Genomic DNA, 20,826 nt, shown 5'->3' with positions numbered 1-20,826 from the left:
TATTGAAGCACAGAGCCAGGAAATGAGCATTCATTCATGAGCACCCATTTGAATCTGAGGATTCAAACCTCACCTACCATTAGATTATTTGACCATTTTGGGTACAGGAAGTTGTGCTATTGAGCAGAAAAGAATGCAAAAGTCATGCAGCCAAGAGAAAAAGCAAGTGCTGACATGACTATCTCAGTTAGAGCACCTACCTGGAACAGAAAAGCTCTGTATAATATTTCTAATCCCAGAACTTTTTTTCTATATTATTGCTAATGTCTCACCTCCTTTATTTTAAGACAAATGTGTTTAATTTAAAGTTCAGAGAGTATTAGACAGCCATCTTCTCTTGCTTGTCTTTCAAGACTGTAAAGCTCCTTTCAGAGTTACTGCTTTTCAGGATACAATCTCCCCTCTTACAAAGGATGACCCTAATTCCCTATTCTTATCCTTATGACTTGACTTTTGGCTGCACTGTGTTTTTCAAGTAAGGTCAAGTTAACAAGCTCCACAAATTGCCCTGTAAAACTGACCTAGCTTTATCCTTATTTACTACTCTACCATTCCTTAGATCACTAAAGACTTTATGAGAAACAATTTTGTATTTCTGGAGCTAGTGATACATAGAAAGTATAACTAGCAAACTGCCAGTATGAAAAATCATCAGGAAAAACTTGAGACTATTTAGTCTCCAATTGTGAGGTTTTTGACATTACTATGTCAACTACAAAGGCACAAAACCACAAAAATGTAAATTAACAAGCAATGAAAAACAATGCATATTCATTCATATGCACATTAGTTTAGTGCAGGACAAGTAAAATAAAAGAAAAAAACCCAAAGATTTAGAAACTCCCTACACTTAATTATAAAAATTGGTAGTATAAAACATGATAAAACTGAGTAGGCTTATTCCAAAATCCACTTACATTTCCTCACTACTTCTTATAGAACAAATTTTCTGACAGATCTCCCTTTACGTACTGCACCAACGTAAAAAAATAACTAATATGCATTTTGTTCTGTGTCAGCTCCTCATTCATTTAAACAGCAGGATCCTGCATCTATCATGACTATCTTTTACATATGCAATTAATACTTTTGACTACAAGTTTGTCCCAGTTCTGTCTGTGCTCAACTTTGTGCATGTGTTGAGCTCAACAGGACTACACTCAACTACTTAGTTAAGCTTGCTCCTAAGTGCTTGCAGAATCAGGACTGAGGTAAGATTGTCTCTGTGATAAAGGGCTAGTGGGTGTGCACTTTAAACCTTTTACTATTGCAGAATTTTACATTCACAGAAAGGCTACTCTATTTGCTCAGTATTTCTTGTTAATTCAGTGGGACCTCTCACATGAGTAGGATGAACTACTAAAGTTCATATACTTATAACCTAAATTATATATATAATACAATATAATAAATATAACTTAAAATATGTTTACAAAATGCAATCTTAAAAAACAATACCTTTTACATTCTAAGCAAGATAGAATGTCTTAGTACGCTTGTTCTAAGTCTTTTAAAACACATCTACAAAATAAGGCGACTTTTTTTTCATACCTTTTTCTTTGCCACTTATTTGAAGCTACTAAATACTGAAATACCATGAAAGTTATTTCTCAACACATAAACTTTAACCTACAAAATTAAGTAAATCATACTTAGTCTGAAGATGCATTAGTTCATACCTTTTCCTTCCAGCTTCTTCATTCAAATAAATATATTTGGAGCACATTGGTTCTTCCTCCTTATCGTCTGTGTCCTCTGCTGTAAATAAGATATTGTGACCTCTTCTGTCTGAAGTACCATAACTCTAGAAACCAGTTATAAATAAGGAGGCAATATAAAACTAGGAAAAGCAGTACATAGATGATAAATGCCTTGATAATCTTGACCTCTAGAAAGAAAAACAGAATCAAGAATATTAATATCCATTCTCTCTAAAGTACATAGTTTATCAAATACTACATTATGGCATATATCAGATCACAGGATGTAAAATGCTAACCTAAACACTTGGCGTAAAGTGTCTGGAAATTTCTGCTAAATGTAGAGATCATATTATTTAGGAAAGAAAAAAAAACAGGTAAAACCTAAATTGTTGGCAATAATTTTAAAGTAAAAAGTAAGTGCAGTAGTCACAATTTTACTCTCCCAACTTCAGTAGAACTTTCACTTGTTGCACTGAAAAATTAAATCAAGTAATGTAGATTTACAGCTTAAATTGGGTATGTGAGTAAATGTTATGCTAAGATGCTACATACACATTCATCTGCAAATTCTCTCCCATGACAGACTATCTTGTCAATACCCTTAAAACTTTGAATTAGTTTTATAATGTGCTATCACTTGAACTTTTTCTTAGCTTTTCAATTCAGCTTTTGATTTTAGAGAAAACACCTGGTCTTTGACTATCTTTGAAACTTAATAACTAAAAAATTCTACCATTTAACCCTCTAATCTAAGCTGTACTGAAGGTGATGAAAGTCTATTGACTTCCACAGGCCATGGATCAAATTCTAAAACCAGTGTCCAGCTACTGTATGAACTCTACGAAGTTAATAAATGTCTAAAGTGCAGACAGTTACAAAGTGAAGAGCAGTATATGGAAAATGTCAAAGATGTAAAAAAAATTAGGAATGGTTCAACAAATATATGCTGCTTTTAATTAAGATTCATAACTGCCTTCATATTCTAAGATAAAATCACAAATGAAAACGGTTAAAATTCCACTTAAAAATTGCAGAGAAGAGTTTTCAGGTTTAATTACTTTTCTGGGGTTCTCCTGAGACAATGACACTTTTAATGACTTGGGGGGTTGTTTTATTGAGTACTACTAGCCTTATGCTATAAGCATATTTTAAAGGGGAAATCAGAAAATTACAAAATGAAGGAAAAACACAAGATTGATTACGCAATACATATTCAAGTTACAAAATTATATTTTATATTTGCTTACATTTCCTAAAAAACAAAAAAAAAAAGATAAAAATCACATGTGAAAAAAACAACAAAAAATCAATGTAATAACAGAAATCTGACTCACAATCCAGAAATTATCACATCAAGTATATACCAGGTATATCTAATTTACATTAATATAGTTTGAGTCCTTAAGCTTATGGGCACATGAGAATCCAAGAGGAAAGATGCTCAGTGAGTCTTTTTATTTTCATTAAAACTGCTCAAATATTTTTCAAGCCATACAACTTTAATATACACAAAAGAGCTTAATTACTTTATACTCTAACAAGACAATTTCGCCAGCTCTTACAACCCAAAGTCTTTACAGAGATCAGTGGCATTTTTGCCTGAATGAGAACAGGGTCTAGCTTATGAAAGAAATTGTGACAGTTAAATATAAAAATGAAATATCCAGTTTGAAAAGCAACAAATTATACAATGCAGGAGAGGGATTACGATTTAAGGCATGCTTACAACAACCCCACTAAAGCAAAAGATACGTTGTTTGGGGTTTTTTTTAAGTAAGTAACTGGTTTGCAGTGTAAAATCAGAGATCAGTACTTTTATAAGTAGATCACATTAACTTCAAACTAGAAAGAAATACTTCTCACTGCTTTAACTCAATAGAGTATATAAACTTCATAAATATTTATAGTAGTTTACCTCAGCATGCTCTAACACAGTTCACTTTCTCTTCAATGCAATTAACACACAATTAAACATAAAAGAAAACAGATGGCAAACAGTTTAATTTTGAATTTACAATATTTTGAGTGATTTCTGTAAATGATGAAGGGAAAACAATTTTAAAATTATCAAGGGACTTTTTGTCTAAGTTTTGTCAAATAAATAAAAACAAGTGGCTATTTTATTGCATTATCATTACTGCTCTGGTATACAAGTTTATAATTTCATTGACTGAACTAACTGAAAGCTTTATTAATGTAAACTGAAATATTTGGGGCATGCTGCAGGTAAAGGTGAATGTTTTTACAGCACGCACTCTCCTAAACCAGACTATTTATCATTCTTTGAAAAAAGGGGACATGAAAAAACAATACTATGTGTGTGGCCTACATTACCTTCACTTAATGCACTAAATACAGGTTTTTTAGAAAATCGTGCAATTTCTGCACCATTGATAATCTGACAGTAAGTATTTATTGAAGGTAAAACACTCATTGTCTGTTGACACTATTTGTTTTAATATATAATCTTGCTAACCAAATGATCTTTAAGCAATGCAGATAAGCAATGGCATGCAAAGGGTCACTTAAATGCCAATTTGACTGTTTCATAAACTTAAGCATTCTTTTCCCATGACTATTCCAAGCTACTTAATTGAAAGTATTATCCATTTACAAACTTTAGGCCTGCCATAAAAAGGCTCTCTTCTGCATCCAATAGACCTTTCAGGACTCTAGGAACAAAATCTAATAATTAAAGCTGATTCTTCCCCACCCTCCCATACCCACCTCACCCATCCTCAATAGAGAACTGAAGTAACCTATGGTAGATCTAAACAAAGCTATCTATAAAGATCTTATTAGCAGTGAAGACCATAAAACTTAAGAGTCTCACTTGACACAGGATAGACAGGATCATTTAAATTAGGACACAGTCTGTACTTCTTTTGTAATCTGCACTCCTACTACAGAATGACAGATACAACCTATGACAAGAGCAAGGTAATCAGCAATTGTCCTTAAATTACAGCTCTCCATGAATTACAGCTCTCCTTAAATTACAGCTCTCCAGTAAAATCTCCTGAATTTCAGACAAGCACTGACTGTAATACAAATTCAAGTTAATGAATTTTTAATACATCTTCTCTATTTAAAGATGATGACTTACAGCTGGCATTGCTTATATTAAATTTGTGGTATTTTCCATTGTTTGTTTTTAATTATTTTGATTAGATTATGCTTGGAATTGTATGGATAAATTCAACCCTCACATAAGCAGCTTCAGCTTCTGCTGCAGTCACAAGAAGTTTCATCTGCATACAGCAGGTCTGAATAGGCTCTCTGGATTTTTAAATAAATGTAAATCAGAACAATTTAAAGGAGATAAACAGCAAATTAAAACTAGAGATACCAAGCTAAACTTGATAAATGAGATCAGAAATTGCAAAAGTTCAGATCCAAGTTTGCAGGGATGGTAGCATTCTACAAACTTATCTGTCATGCTAAGCACTAATCAATATATTTTCAGTATTTTTTAAATAATAATAAGATTTTTAAATTACTTGATATTTGAAGCATGAGGAGGCAAAGATTGTTGCAAGTCATTTTCCTTTTGTAGCTCTTTCTGAACTTCATCTGGTTGAATTTTTGATATTGCTTTTCCTTTCACCTGTAGCACATCCAAGGGTGGAACCTAAAATATTCATGAACAGAAGAGTGATAAGCTGATAAGCTCTATGGATATTTTCACACTCACCCCTGGAGCAGAACAAGGAGCGCACACACAACTCTGACCATTAGAAAACACAATTCAGTTAAACTCGAACAGTTTAGAACTGCTGTCACTACACAGATCACAGCAGCGGCCATGGCTATTCAGGATACAGAATAAGCAGAAGTGTGACAAAATAGAATTTCCAATGTGCCCTACCTAAACTGCATTTCTGAGTAGTGTATAAGATGAGTGTATTTCACTATATCACAAAAAGAATAATCAAAAGAACATCAAATAATAATTTTACTATTCAGAACTATTAAATTTAGAAGAGAATGAACACATCTAAAATTTGTATTATATTTTTAAACAAATTCAAACAGATACACATAGCTTAAAGGATGACTTTTTAGAAAAGTTGCATCAAGGTTATGTTTATTAAATATGTGAACTTCAGCAGGAATACAGCTGTAAGAAATTCCTAGTGTTTCCACCCGTAGCTGCTCATTCTTATTTATAAGAGCACCACCTGCTTAGTTGTGCCAAAAATTGCTCTTTCGTACTGCAAAATAGATCAGATAACTGATCCATGTTAAAAAAAAAAAAATAGTGTGGAGAGAAGGCAGAAATTAAGCTAGATCTCTCATTTCCATTGTAGAGTGTCCCCACATTGTAATCCAAGAGCAAGAGCAAACAGCAAGGAAAAGGAACTACTGAAGTCATCATTGCTGCCAAAATGTCTGCAAACTTTTCATAAAACTCAGCTTCAGAATCTAAATCCTTGTGCTGCTTTTTCTCTGTTTTGATGACCCCAGAGGCCACTTCCAACCTCAACCATTCCACTATTCTGTTTCCTGCAAACTGTTAAATATCTTTCTGAAAGATATGCAGCACCATCAATGAAAAGGATTCTTCTGAATTCCACTTAAAAGCTTGCATACAACAAAGCAGGCTCAAGAAAATACAGTATAATCATAGCATAACAAAGACAAACAAACAGCAAAACAGTGGAGAACACAAATTTCAAAGCGCTTTCTCTTGAAAAATATTTCTCTCAGTATTAAAGTCCACTTTTTTAGTAATTACCTGATACACCAAGGTAATTACTTTCATAAGGCTGGCTAGCTTAATTTATAGGAACCAAAAGAAGACAACTGCAGTGACCAAATGCTTTTCTAAAGAAGACTTGCAGTCACATACCCTGTTAAATGAATCACAAAAGCATAGGATTTTCCTCTTCTTTGTCCATTTACATGCTTTATTTATCCCAAAATACAACAGGGCACAATGTCTATGTCTACTGATAACTTCAGCAGTACTTAAGTACTTAGAAAAAAATCACTGATTGAGAAAAATATAGAATAACAGAATCATAGAGTAGTTAGGGTTGGAAAGGACCTTAAGATCATCTAGTTCCAACCCCCCTGCCATGGGCAGGGACACCTCCCAATAGACCAGACCAAAGCCATCCAAGGCTCTGTCCAAACTGGCCTTGAGCACTGCCAGGGATGGAGTGTTCACAACCTCCCTGGGCAACCCATTCCACTGCCTCACCACCCTTACAATAAAGAACTTCCTCCTTATATCCAATCTAAACTTCCCCTGTTTAACTTTTAACCCGTTACCCCTTGTCCTGTTACTATCGTCACTAATGAAGAGTCCCTCCCCAGCATCCCTATAGCCCCCCTTCGGATACTGGAAGGCTGCTATGAGGTCTCCACGCAGCCTTCTCTTCTCCAGGCTGAACAGCCCCAACTTTCTCAGCCTGTCTTCATATGGGAGGTGCTCCTGTCTCCTGATCATCCTCGTGGCCCTCCTCTGGACTTGCTCCAACAGTTCCATGTCCTTTTTATGTTGAGGACACCAGAACTGTACACAGTACTCCAAGTGAGGTCTCACGAGAGCAGAGTAGAGGGGCAGGATTACCTTCTTCGACTTGCTGGTCATGCTGCTTTTGATGCAGCCCAGGATATGGTTGGCTTTCTGGGCTGCCAATGCACACTGAAGCCAGCTCATGTTCATTTTCCCATTGACCAACACCCCCAAGCCCTTCTCCACAGGGCTATTCTCAATTTCTTCTCTGCCCAGCCTATAGCTGTGCTTGGGATTGCTCCAACCCAGGTGTAGGACCTTGCATTTGTCATGGTTAAACTTCATAAGGTTGGCATCAGCCCACCTCACAAGCATGTTAAGGTCCCTCTGGAAAAGAGAAGTTTATAGTTCATTAATAAGAATACTGATCACCAAGTAAAATATACTGATAACCATAATAGGTATATTATGATATATATGAGAAACTGCTTATTCAAAATTAAAATGGTTTAATGTATTGTTATTTCTTAAATCAACGCTATTGTTTATATCAGCACATAAATGAAAAATTCTGAAGAACCAAAGTCAGATATTTTGTTTACCAGAGAAACTGGAAGTCAACCAAAATTCTATATAGGGAAAATAGGCTAACAAAAAAAAAAAAAAAAAATTAAAAGTATCATATCTACCTGAAAACTTATCATTAAAATGAGTGAAATAAAAGAGTATGACTTTGCTTTTGAGTGTCAAGTAAATGTTTCTTTCATGAGCTCTTGTCCAGTCTCAAGAAAAAAAAGGTAACCTGATAGCATGCATTGCCGTTACCAGCTTTCAGAATGCCCAGGTACTGAAATAATTTATGGGTGGAAAAAAAAAAAAACCAAAAACAAAAACAAACAAACAAACAAAAAAAACCCCACCAAAACCATATAAATGATATCTAAAGTAACTGAAGATAGTTAACAATATTTGTGTGTGTCTTAGATACCAATACGGCTAATGAAAACCTCTGAAACTAAAATTACAGCAGCTACTACTATAAAATCATACACCAAAATTCTGTCATATTCTCTTTTTCATGAAACATCATGAAGGGGAAGTTCAACACTCTCTTGCTAGTGAATTATGGAGATCATACTAAGTAGAGGGAAGTTCCTTTAAGCCTAAAACCAGAGAACATATGGCAACACACTATTAGCTGTACATTTTAAATGTGTATAATGTCATATTTTATTTCATTTTCTTTGCAAAAATAAGTGTACTAACACACAACATTTTAATCAAAATATTTATGTAATTCAGTTACATATGTAACAAAACTACAACACCTAAAGCAAATAGCTGCATTTTTTCATCTTACTTTCTGTATAACCAAATCTGCAAGTTCATCTGCACAATTAACCAGTTAATCTTGAAACTGTATGGGCCCTGCAGCCCACTAAGCAAAGCAAAATAATTTCAAAAGTAAGATGTCACAAACACATGCCAATGGATAATGTTCTATATAAATACTAATATACAGCACATTACCTTCACTCTGTATAGAAATAGTTCTACTAATGATCTGATAGAGCATTTAGCTAATACATATGGTTTCTTAACACCATTTATATTTTATTTATTTTTTAATCTTTCTCCATTACTTTTTCCTATGTGTAAAAGTGAAGGCATGCACTTTCAAATTAAATAATATATTTAAATTACATATTACTTGGGTTAAATAGAACCAAACATATGCTATTTTTTGAGGTGCCAATTTTGCAAACTACTTCGTGTTGCGAGATCGTTGAAGTTTTTCTGATGGGTGCTGTTGAAACAGTACCACCAGTGCATTACAGAAGTGCCATGTTGCACAAAATAATTCTGTCTAAAAAAACATCACAGTACTCCACTACTGTTTAGATAACTGGGAAACCGCTCTGTTGGCAAACAGTGTATAATTTAGAGGTCATAAAATTATCTTACTATATCCTTGAATATTATAATTACCATCCATGACATTGCACTGTGTATTGTTTACATATCATTTAGCATATTTAGTTTAGTAACCAAAGAATCAATAGTAACCAAAACATCAACCGATGTTAGAGAGTATACATTTAAAACTACCTGCAAACATTATAATTAATATTAATTATATAAAATATTATAGCCAAGTACAAATGGCACATGAGGTTTTGGTTAAAGAAGGATTAAAAACATTTCTGACCTATAGAGAGACAAATATTACATGGAAAGTTTCAAAGAACAATATTTTTTTCCTAATTTAGCAGAATCTTTAAAAAGTAATAGAATTTCATTTTCATCCATTTTCTTCAACAGAAGAACTCTAATACACCTAACAGAAATAATTTTGCTACATTAAATTTGCTAAGAAATTACTAATCCTTAGATGTAGAAGAAGGCCTGCCAATTGGAACTGCTCAAGGGCAGCATCACCAGGTCACTTTAGACTCTACTTCACGCCTACTGTAGAATGCAGTGATAGGAAGTTTCTGGCATCTCCCTGTGAGCCATTCTTAGAGTTCCCCTGTCCCTTAGCTCTTCAGGGTAAGCTGTGGGCATCTTTGCTTCTGCATTACCCTAAAATTGATCAGAAAATTTGGTTGCTAGTGCTCTAGAATTCTAGGTGTGTGACTACCACTATTCTTTTCTTCCTGTAGCTTGAAGACACACACTCAGGGCCAAACTGTTATCAGTAGAAGGAGATGAAGAAACAGCCAAGGTAAGGCCCATAACACCTCCATTCAGGAGGTTTCTCGTTTTCGCCAGACCTCTGCCTTACAATAACTAGACCTTGAAACAATGTATTTGCAGATATTGGGCCATCCACAAGTATCCTACGTGTGTGTCTCTCTTCTCATTTTCATGCTTTTATCTCCTTTTCAACACCGGTATCTGTCTTCCCACGTAGCATAATCAGCCCTGTGTTCATCTTATTTAAGTTTAGGACAATGCAATCCTATATCTCTGCATGTAACACTGCCTAATGGAAACATCTCATTCTTGGTTGTCCTTCTCATTATACCAATAATAAATGGTGTTATTCTGTTTTACAATAAGCATATCTAATAACCTTAAGGCAAAGTAATTCTTTACATTGAAGATACAGAAGGAAACAGGTTAAGATTTTATTTTAGTATCTGGCTATAGGCTTGAAATACCAGAACTCTAGAAACTGACAACATGTGGGAAAAGACATACTTTGGGTTTAGCAGCAAATTTCTCCTCTGCATTAGTCTCTATAAACCTAATATGTTTTCTCTACTAAAAAGCTAAGTTTTATAGACTTGATATCAGAATGACAGTTTTTGTCATGTGTATGTGAAATATCACAAAAGCAAAAGGATATTGAGCATTATGCCATTTTCCAGGAAGGTATCCACTTGTTAAATGCAGACTAGGATTCTATTTATACATTGTTTCATTTGTAATCTTCCTTCCATCTCATAAAGAAAAGCCTAACCCAACATCTGACCGAATGAACCTTAATTTGTTTTTTCCTCTAACCTTAAGCTGCAAGACCAGTATGAAGACCTGTTTTATAGAAAACCTTCTTTTAAAGGGCAGGTGGTAAGGAAACAGCTTGCAGACCTCTATATGCTCGAAAGAATCAAACCTTAAGCATGGGAAAATTAATACCATGTCACAACAGTACTAAACACCTGCTTACCTGCTTATTACATGTTAAGAGGTCATCTTTAGGTAGGGATTCATTTTCTGCTGCTTGAAATTCTTTCTGAGCTACTGGTGTCTTCTGAGGGAAAGGGGGAAAAAAATATGCAAGCAGTGAACATACAATCTTTTTTTAGAAACACTTTTGTGCTCCCTGACAACTAACTCAGAACAATATTTATTATATGCAATTATTCTTTCATCATCCATGCATATTATGAAGCACCCAGAATATTGTATCAATTTTATGTTTAGCCAAATGCTTCCTTAACAGCTAACTAGATTTCCAGAAATAAATATAGTAATAGGCAAAGGACCTACAATGACTAACACTAAATAATAATATTTATAGAAGTTTCTTATCAAAGATCTGGTCTATTTCTTCTACATTGCACCTGTAAGAATTGCAAAATGTAGGAAGAAACATACATCAGAAAGTTATAATGAGATCTATGAGCCTTTAAAGTAAATAAATCATTGATGCCTCTAAACAGTAAGCAACCCATAAAACATATATAAGTTTAAATTTAAATTTTTTAAACTCTTTGAATGAAAGGCATAGAATAATGGGCATTAATCTATAATGTATATAGATTAATGTCATATGATTCCATTTCCCTAATTGGCATGCTACTCAATAAAAGCAAAATTCTTTATATACAGCAGTTGGAGAATCAAGCCCCATAAGAAAAGGAATGAACAAGAGACACACAAGAAAGAGACAAAAATAAAGTTATACTTGTGATTTCTGAACTAGCAAAATGTTTTCAAGGACTATTTCATTTCCTTCCCAGTTTTATCGGTTTAAAATATGAACTAACTATCTTAACAACTCTGCAAGCAAACAGAAGCGTTATGAACTTATTATATTTTAACATTCCTAGATAATACAGAATGTTACCAGGCTTGCTTGGTGAAAACTTGGCAGGACTTGATATTCAGTTTTCATTTCCTTATGTTCAGGAGCCTGTTGTATAAGCAAGAGCAGGAAACTAGTGTCAAACAAGAATGCTAAAAATATATATATATATATAATTAACACCACCTTACAGAACATAACAACAAAACAATATATATATGCATAAATTAAAGTTTGGGCCATAAATTAGTTTAAAAACAAAAAGTACATTGAAAACCAAATTATATTAGACTTATCTTTTACGAACATTTACACACATAATTAACTCTTTACTATAAGTCAATTCTCTATGGAACTGCTTATAGTAAAGAACCTTAAAAGATGAGTGCAATTTTCAGTTAATTATTTTCTCCACAAAGAGAACTATAATTGCTCCACTAGAAGAAAAGCTACTATAAAATTTGAAGTTGTTCTTAGCTCCCATACATACTATTATTTCTCAAAGGGACAATTCAGCGAGTACCCTTTTGGTTACAGTATGTGCACACACTCACAAAAAGAAAAAAGAAAGAGGAGAGGAGAGGAGAGGAGAGGAGAGGAGAGGAGAGGAGAGGAGAGGAGAGGAGAGGAGAGAGGGAGAGGAGAGGAGAGGAGAGGAGAGGGAGAGGAGGGAAGGAGAGGAGAGGAGAGGAGAGGAGAGGAGAGGAGGGAGGGGAGGGGAGGGAAGGGAAGGGAAGGCTAGTGGAGGCAAGGGGAGGGAAAGAAAGGGAAGGGAAGGGGAGGGAAGGGAAGGGAAGGAAGGGAAGGGGGGGAAGGGAAGGGAAGGAAAGGGAAGGGAAGGCAAGGGAAGGGAAGGGGAGGGAAGGGAAGGGAAGGGAAGGGAAGGGAAGGGGAGGGAAGGGAAGGGAAGGGAAGGGGAGGGAAGGGAAGGGGAGGGAAGGGAAGGGGAGGGAAGGGCAACAAAACAAAGAAAACAAGCAAAACAAACAAAACCACCAAAACACCCAAACAAACAAACAAAAACAACAAAACACACAACCAAACCACCAAACAGAAAAAAAATGCAGCAAAAAGTCTCAAAAGAGATGGTAGTTTTAAGGACAGTGCACTTTCTAAGCACCTGGTTAGCATATATATACGTAACTCAGCACACACGTACTTTAGCCTTTGTGCCATATACTGGCTTGAGGAACCAAGTTTTAAAGATAACAGTAACAAACAGAAATATCACACCTAAACTACATTTCATTTTAGAATACAGTTCTTTAAAACTGCTACGGAAATGTTAAATATTTCTAGGGGAAATATTTCAGAGCCACAACTTGATGCAAAAATGCATTAAAGCTATCAGTTGAATATGTGCTAGAAACGGTCTGTCACATCATGAAAAAAATCCTCTGCTGGCACTACAACCTTCCATTTGCTCTTTTAATGTAAGAATCTCTCGCACAGTAGAATTTTTACTTCATTGAACGTATTGTCCATGTAGCAATCTAAAAATACAGGGGTTTTTAATGCCTTCAATTTTTTTGCATTTAACTCTAATACCATGCAAGAAGTATATTCTGATCTGTAACATTTTTCCTTGCATATTAGACAATGAAAAGGAAAAAAGGAGTAGTCTCCAGGCTAACACAAAGCAATAGATGCATATATTACCCCAAGAATGTAAACTATAAAGCAATAAAAAGCTATGAAGTTGCACATTGGTGTTTTGCTTTTAACTAAAGCCTTAATAATTTAATCTACCTTTAATAGAAAAGACAGGTTAAGAAAGAAACAATTCTTACTACTTTTTCATCACCATGAAAGCAAGGAACTAAAGTAGAGGAATGTAGTACAACTCATGACTAAAAGGAACAGATTCAGCATTATGTTCTCAAGCTATACCAAACAACTTTCCTTTTCTTTGCAACAAATGCATATTTTCAGACATAGTGATTACCACAGAAAAGTAATTATTACAGTCCATCTTAGCCAACTGTAATTCTTTCCCCATGCAATTTATCATCTAATTTATAAAATCAAAGAGAAGTTTTCACAAAGTTTTCCATTTAACCAGACTGGATCAACTTATGTTTCTAAACTATTGCATAATATGTAAATTATGATTTTACATATTCATTTTCTTGATCTGTCAAAACCAACAGATGATATGAGCAAATATTGTCTTAATTTCATTTGAGACACCTGTACATGTTATGTGTTTGCTTTCTTTTGCTGGGTGCGGCATTTTCTCTTTTGTCCACTCCCCATGGGTGAATTGCAGGCACAGTGCTATTGTGTTATTTTAATAAAATGATGTATGCTGCCTATATATACTATGGGGTGTGTGTTTGCATTAACAAAACCAAGGCCCAAGAGGTGTGATCTAACTTTGGGAAATAAGAGTGTTCAGATCTGTGGCAACTCTTAATTCCTGTGGGAGCCTGTTCATAAGTGTTCTGCCTATTCTTGAGGAAGCTGCACTGATATTATAACCCTGTGATAGAATCTTCTGCTGTGCCTTCAAAAAAACAGTTTTATTAGCCACAGCCTTTCCCTTACAGATATAGAAAATATTTAGGTCCTCAAACACCTTAGTAATTCGATACAAACCATTTTAACATTTTCAGTCACTTTGTTTTGTCTGTGGCACCCTTTGTAGCTGAAAAGATTCATTGTGAGTCCTGACATACAGAAAATTGATTTTTGTTTTTATTTGGGTTGGGGGGGGGTAAATACCTCTCAGTTTATCTTAGTTTCATCTGGTGTGTCTTTGATTCCTCATGGTAATAAAATAACTTACTTTCCTCTCTGTTTTGTCATGAAAATTCTGTATGACCAGTACAGAAAAGACCCTCATAAATGACAAAAAAAGTCAATCCAAATGTGTGAATGTCCAAATATTTTAAAACTTTCTTTTAACATGGTGAATTTATACAAACTATACACAAACAGCTATCACTGTAGTGATAGGACAAAGGGTAATGGGTTAAAACTTAAACAGGGGAAGTTTAGATTGGATATAAGGAGGAAATTCGTTCTTGTTAGGGTGGTGAGGCACTGGAATGGGTTGCCCAGGGAGGTTGTGAATGCTCCATCCCTGGCAGTGTTCAAGGCCAGGTTGGACAAGGCCTTGGGTGATATGGTTTAGAGCTAGGTGTCCCTGCCCATGGCAGGGGGGTTGGAACTTGATGATCTTAAGGTCCTTTCCAACCCTAACTATTCTATGATTCTATGATTCGAAAAGCTAATCACCCTGCTCCCCTTTGACAAAGCTTGAAACTCTGAGAGATTACAATCTACCTGGTTTAAAAAAAAAATATCCAAAGCATTCTCATAACAGCTTACTGACCTAATAAGGCTTAGTCTCCCATTTTGTTAGACTTCAGGATAAAAAGACAGTTCTTGCCCCATAAAGCATGTAGCATTTTTAGGACAAGCATAAATTACATGGGCCTAATGAGCATAACAAACTGCACAATTTGATTGTTTTTAATTAGATACTTGCATTGGTAACTTGGAAGAAATAAACATATTTCAGAAGTCACAGGTAAATCATCTATCTCACATCTCTCCCTAGGCAGTTTCTTGCAAGGTTATGAATAGAAAACATCTTAAAAATAAAACAAATAAAAAAAAAACACAACCAACAAACTAAATATGAGTTAACTGTTCTAGGAAACAAACAAAAAAAAACCCAAACAAAAAAAATCACATATCCCAGAGTAGTAGTGTCCACCCCTGAAGACTGGGCAACTCCCTTCTGCAAGTGGCAGGAAGTGCCATAGCCTTTGCGATAATTAAGCCTATCGAGCATAGTCAATAATATGTGCCACCTGAATTAAGAATGTAACAGCAAACTCAGGGAAAAACAAGCGTCATGGTCTTGATTTAGCCACATTTTAACAAGATGTTAAAACCATGAGATCCTTCCATGAGCCACATGTAGGCAGAAAATAAGAAAGCCAGTAGGAAGAGTTAGGGTTTTCACCACTTAAAGACAACTGAATGAAATAAATTGAAGCCTCTTGCTCATATCCATGATACTTAGAATACACGTTGTAACACCTAAAGAGAGTAGCATATGGGCTGTTGTGCAATTGTCACATCAGCTGAAGTATAATGAACACACAGAGCAAAGAACTGAGATAGTGTAAAGTTATGAGGAAATGCTTGTATTTGCTTATAGATATAATGCAAATTCAAGAAGACTATCTCTTCTTGAATTTTAACTGTAATTAGTCTCCGTCAAAGCACTTTTGAGAGTATCAATGCATTATAGAGAAAAACTTCTCAGGACCTCACTATTGAGAGCTAGACATGTATTTTTTTAAACTAAAGTATATTTTATGCTGACTTGCTGCTAATAGAAGCTTTCAACTTTTACATTATTTTTCAAAGAACAAAAAAAATGTTCATTCAGTTACCACTCTCACAAGTTCATCTCAGGTATCAAAGAATGGATCTGCTGAAAACAGTAACTAACTAAAAATGAGCTGAAGGTTCAAGAAAGCTGAAGACCAAGAAAATGCATTTCTGAAATGAATATAAACACCCTCCTATGGATACTAAATCCGACATATAACTTAAAAACTCAATATACTTAGCGGTAGCAACAAGCCTCAAGACAACAAAATTACTACAGGCACTGGCAACTGTATTATTCTTATAATAAAAATTCTACCTTTTAGCAGAAATTGTTGTAGGAATCATTATTCACAACTGATTTTCCTTTAAGGAAACAGGACTGAGTACTAATGTCCCACTGAGCTGGCATTCCATTCCCCAGATAATACTCTTTTCAATGCAGGACCAAAACCAGCATTCAGCCCCCACAGCAGTATCATAAGCTAGCAATGCCAACCAGTCAGTAATGCAAGACCAAGAAAAAGACAGAGAGAGAGGAATTTTCTTTTAGCAGGAAAAGAAAAACACATTTAATTCTGAGAGCTTGTTTTTATTTTAGTAGTTCATTTCCTAGTATTTCTATTTCAGTTAAAAGAATACATTTCTTACTTCATTACAGAAGGCAAGATTTGAAGCTCACCGTAAATAAACCATGCATAATAATAATAAAGAAATGCTAGAGTCTGCATCTTATTTATAAGGTCACATGAGTTCAAAAGACACCTGCTGCAAATGCCTTTGATTAAAAAAAAAAAAAAAGTAATCAGCAAGGGTCTCATTTCCCCTCAGTAATGCCCATATCTCCATACATTAAAAACAATTAAAAAAATAAAAATTAAAAACAAACAACTGCACCAGAAAGTCATCACCAATTTCAAAAATTTTACTTTCAAACTGATTGACGTAAGCTTTAGAAATAAAAAGTTAAACATCACAGTACGCCAGAGGTCAGATTTTCAAAGCTCAGAGCCCAGCAGCTCTCACTTCAAACAACCGAAAATACCTATTCTTTCCAATTTTAGAGTCTCAGGACTTGCTGTAGGCCAAACTTTGGAAATCTTACTTAGAACATAAGACATATTTATAAAAGCGTAAGAAAAACCATGCAACTTAGCACGTTACCAACCATTAATAATTATTTCTAGTAAGTTGAACAAGAAATGGTTTTCCAGGTCCAGGATCTTCTTTAGCCTTTCTCACATCTGCCTGAAATATTCTTGTAACCAGCTGACAAATTTCAACCAAAAAGAACAGTCACAAATTATTAGACTCCTAAAATACAAGTCAGGCAATGTAGAGGGATCATCTCAATGCTGCCACACTGAGGAGTCTTATCTGACTTCGATCCTAATTGAAATACGCTAGAAAATATATATGGAGTGAGATACAGTGTGAACGTCTCAACCACACAAACAGCTCTCAGTGGAAAATCAAATCAGAGGACATAAATCTGCTGGAAATACAGTTTCAGAATTATTGCATGGACTTACACATTTAAATTAAGTAAGTTCAGGATTCCTTTTTCCTCCCCCCCTTTTTTTTTTTATTTAATCAAAAGACAATCTCACATTAATGTAATAATGCAAGGTACTATACATACATTCTACAAGCAATACTTTTTGATCATAAAAGGTAGCATTTTGATATTTGTGGGACACAATGCTCTTTATCATCTCCTAAAACACAGGTTCATACACTTTTCATCAGTCTTCCACACTTCCTTGCAGAGTCAGTTGCTGCTGGAAAAAAAGAGTAGCTCACCATCCATGGATCTAGTCATTCTACAGCATCCCTTACAAGTGCTAGCACAAATACCAAGTGTGATGGCGATTTTTGTGACATAAGTTTTAATTCTCTTGGAACTAGAACTATCAGTTTTGCTAAGAGGACAAAAAGACACCTGATAGTAAGTTACTAGTCAACAAATTAATCAGCAATCCTCTGGTAAAAATCTAAAAATGTTTTCTGTAGCATCTACCTGATGTCCAGTGTTACTTTTTGCTGCAACTAATGGAAGGGACTCTCTTACAGCTACTTACATAATCTACTTAACCGTAACAATAAAGAATTTGCCTTATCAAGACTTTACAAGCTAAACAATAACTAAAAGAAGCAATACTTCCAACAAAATCCCAAATGCATTTAATGCATTTTTTCATCTGTCAGACTGGAATGTATCATCTTAAAAAAAAAGGGAAAGGAGATTAAAGATGTGTTAAACTATAAGCAGTATAATAAAAATAATACCCAAAAATAACTTCTATTTTGATATTGGCTCATTTTCATTTTTTAAGGACATTAAAAAAAAAGCAGAAGAAACAGTGAAGGATGTTCTATGATACATTAGTGTCTTTATTGATTTGTTTTGTCTGGCTTCTGTGCTGTAACACATTGTAGGAGCTGGAAAAAAAATATACAACTCTTGTAAAAGTAATATTTACCCAACAGAAAAATATTGCTCTTGTTCTGGTTCACCTACTTCCATTTTTATATTGTAGTTCTAGCCAAGAACACTCTCCAGGAGTTCTTTGATCGTCTGGTCTGAGGGAGATAGAGAAGTAGACTGCAGGGAAGCAATTATTTCATCAATAGACCTTGCAACCACTTTCACAGGCAATGCTGGTGTGGAAGTAGGCTCTTCAGGTTTGCTCTGCTGGAAGTTCTTCTCATATACTTTTGAAGTGTCTGGTCTAGTCACATCTCTTGCCTCTTTCAACTGCTCTTGAGCAGACCTCACACTTGGCTGCTTGCTTCCTTTTCTCAGCACCCTTCCCAATCCAACATCTAAATCTTGCTGCTTTGCTTTTGAAATTACTCTGCTTTGCTTCTTACAGCTTTACCAGATTGCTTTTCCCTTTCTGGAAGAGCTTTTACTTCTATCAGAATCTGTAGAGCTAAATTCATCACTGTCTATAATTACAGTATCCATTTCTCCAGTTTTATCCCTTTTTAAATTCTGGAGATCCATCTGTAGCATATGCACTCTATCCTTTACCAATAGCTTTTGTCTCTTTTAATGAGACAAAATGGGGAGCTATGAACATGAACATTACACCTACAGTAACTTGGCTTCTGAGATGGTGCTGGGTGCTTGACCATTAGGATTTTCTTAGTGGTACCTGCAAATGATGCTATTACTGGCAGTTTTACAACTGTACTTTCATGACTACAAGTGGCACTTTCTGTGTTAACTTTTTCAGAGCAAGTTCCCCTATTTTTGTCAGCACTGCCTTTTGCCACAGATTTATTTCTCTGAGTCATCACCCTGAGATGAAGAGCTTATTTTTCCATGTCTCTTACTTCAGAAGAGACCCTTTCTGTGAACTTCTGTGAACACCCGATGAATTAATTAGGAATATTTTTATTTATATTCATGACAGGCTTATGTGGACTCTTCGACCTCTGGAGAGGATAATGTTCTTAACTGATGTGATTGATCTGGTGTTAAATCTTCCAATAAGGGCTAAATGCTCACGTTCCTAGGAACAGTAACTATTGCTTATTTGATCTTCAGACTACCCCACTGAGACTCCCTGCATATAGTCTCATGTTCCTTAATCATATTCAGCTCTTCCACATAACTCAGTCCAAAGTGCTCATGTCTTCTAGCAATTTTCTCCCACTGTATGCAGCCTGTAAATTCAAACAGAAATGAGGTTTTGTATTTTATATACCAACACAGAACCCAATCTTGCAAAGACTACTTCATTTTGCTAAGGGCCCCATTGACTTTAATAAGAATGCTCTGAATGTGTACAATTAAGCACCAGCAATAGGTGTTAGCATTTTACCTGAAGAAACAATTGAACTCTTTCTGTGTTGGGGAGCTTAAATTGGGACTTGGACAAAAACTCACAAGAGTGAAAAGACGGAGAAAGGGTAAGTGCAACAAGTTCTCAAAGTAACCACAAAAAGCTTTCCACATGTAAAAAAAACCAGTGACCTTCCCCCCTCCCCAAGCCCCACTTCTCCCCATCGAGCAGGCGAAGGGCCTGCCTACCCTCAGCGAAGTACCTCACTGTCCCCGCGGCCGGACCGCACCCCCGCCACGCACCGACACAGCCCCTCACAGGAAGGCTGCTCGCCTTCCCCCGCCCCACAAGAAGCCGGCGGCCCCGAGGACGACAAGAATCCAGGCTCGCAGACCCCACCAGAGCTGTCGCCTCTCCATACCAAGCGGGAAGGCATGGGAAGGACGCGCTCCGTATCCAAGCAATGAGGCTCCCCCTGGGAGAGAGAGAAGGCGGTGCCGGCTGCCACCCCTAGCCAGCGCCCCCTGTCGGTGGGGAAGGCCATGCCACGCAAGGCTTCCCACAGCATCACTCGGACTCGGGAGACGCGCTACCTCCGACCCTCGGGGACGGGACGTGAAGGCTTTTGTGTGGGGAGCATTGGTCAGAATTTGCACGCTTGAGTAAGCTTACATCTTAAGACCCACAAGTTTCAGCGTCATCCGGAGGCAGCGTTAAAGACCCGAAAGCTGAACCTCGGGATCTGGCGGGCACAGTGCGGGAGAGCGGATATGTTCCTTTTCAGCCCCCTTTGTCTCCTGTGTATGGCAACCCTATTCTGCTGTCAGTTTTGCCCTGGAAACTAAATGTACAAATATCCTGGATGGGAATTTGTGTACCATGCAATGCAGCCACTTCCTAGACATAATTACAGACACTTTTTTTTCCCCCTGTAAAACTAATTTTCCTAATTTTCAAAGAGGCAGCTTGGAGATGAAAAGC

Source organism: Neopsephotus bourkii, unplaced genomic scaffold, assembly GCF_033783945.1.
Source record: "Neopsephotus bourkii isolate Nb327-2 ecotype Australia unplaced genomic scaffold, CSIRO-AGI_Nbou_v1 NB_1376, whole genome shotgun sequence".
Taxonomy (NCBI): domain Eukaryota; kingdom Metazoa; phylum Chordata; class Aves; order Psittaciformes; family Psittacidae; genus Neopsephotus; species Neopsephotus bourkii.
This window is presented reverse-complemented; position numbering follows the sequence as displayed.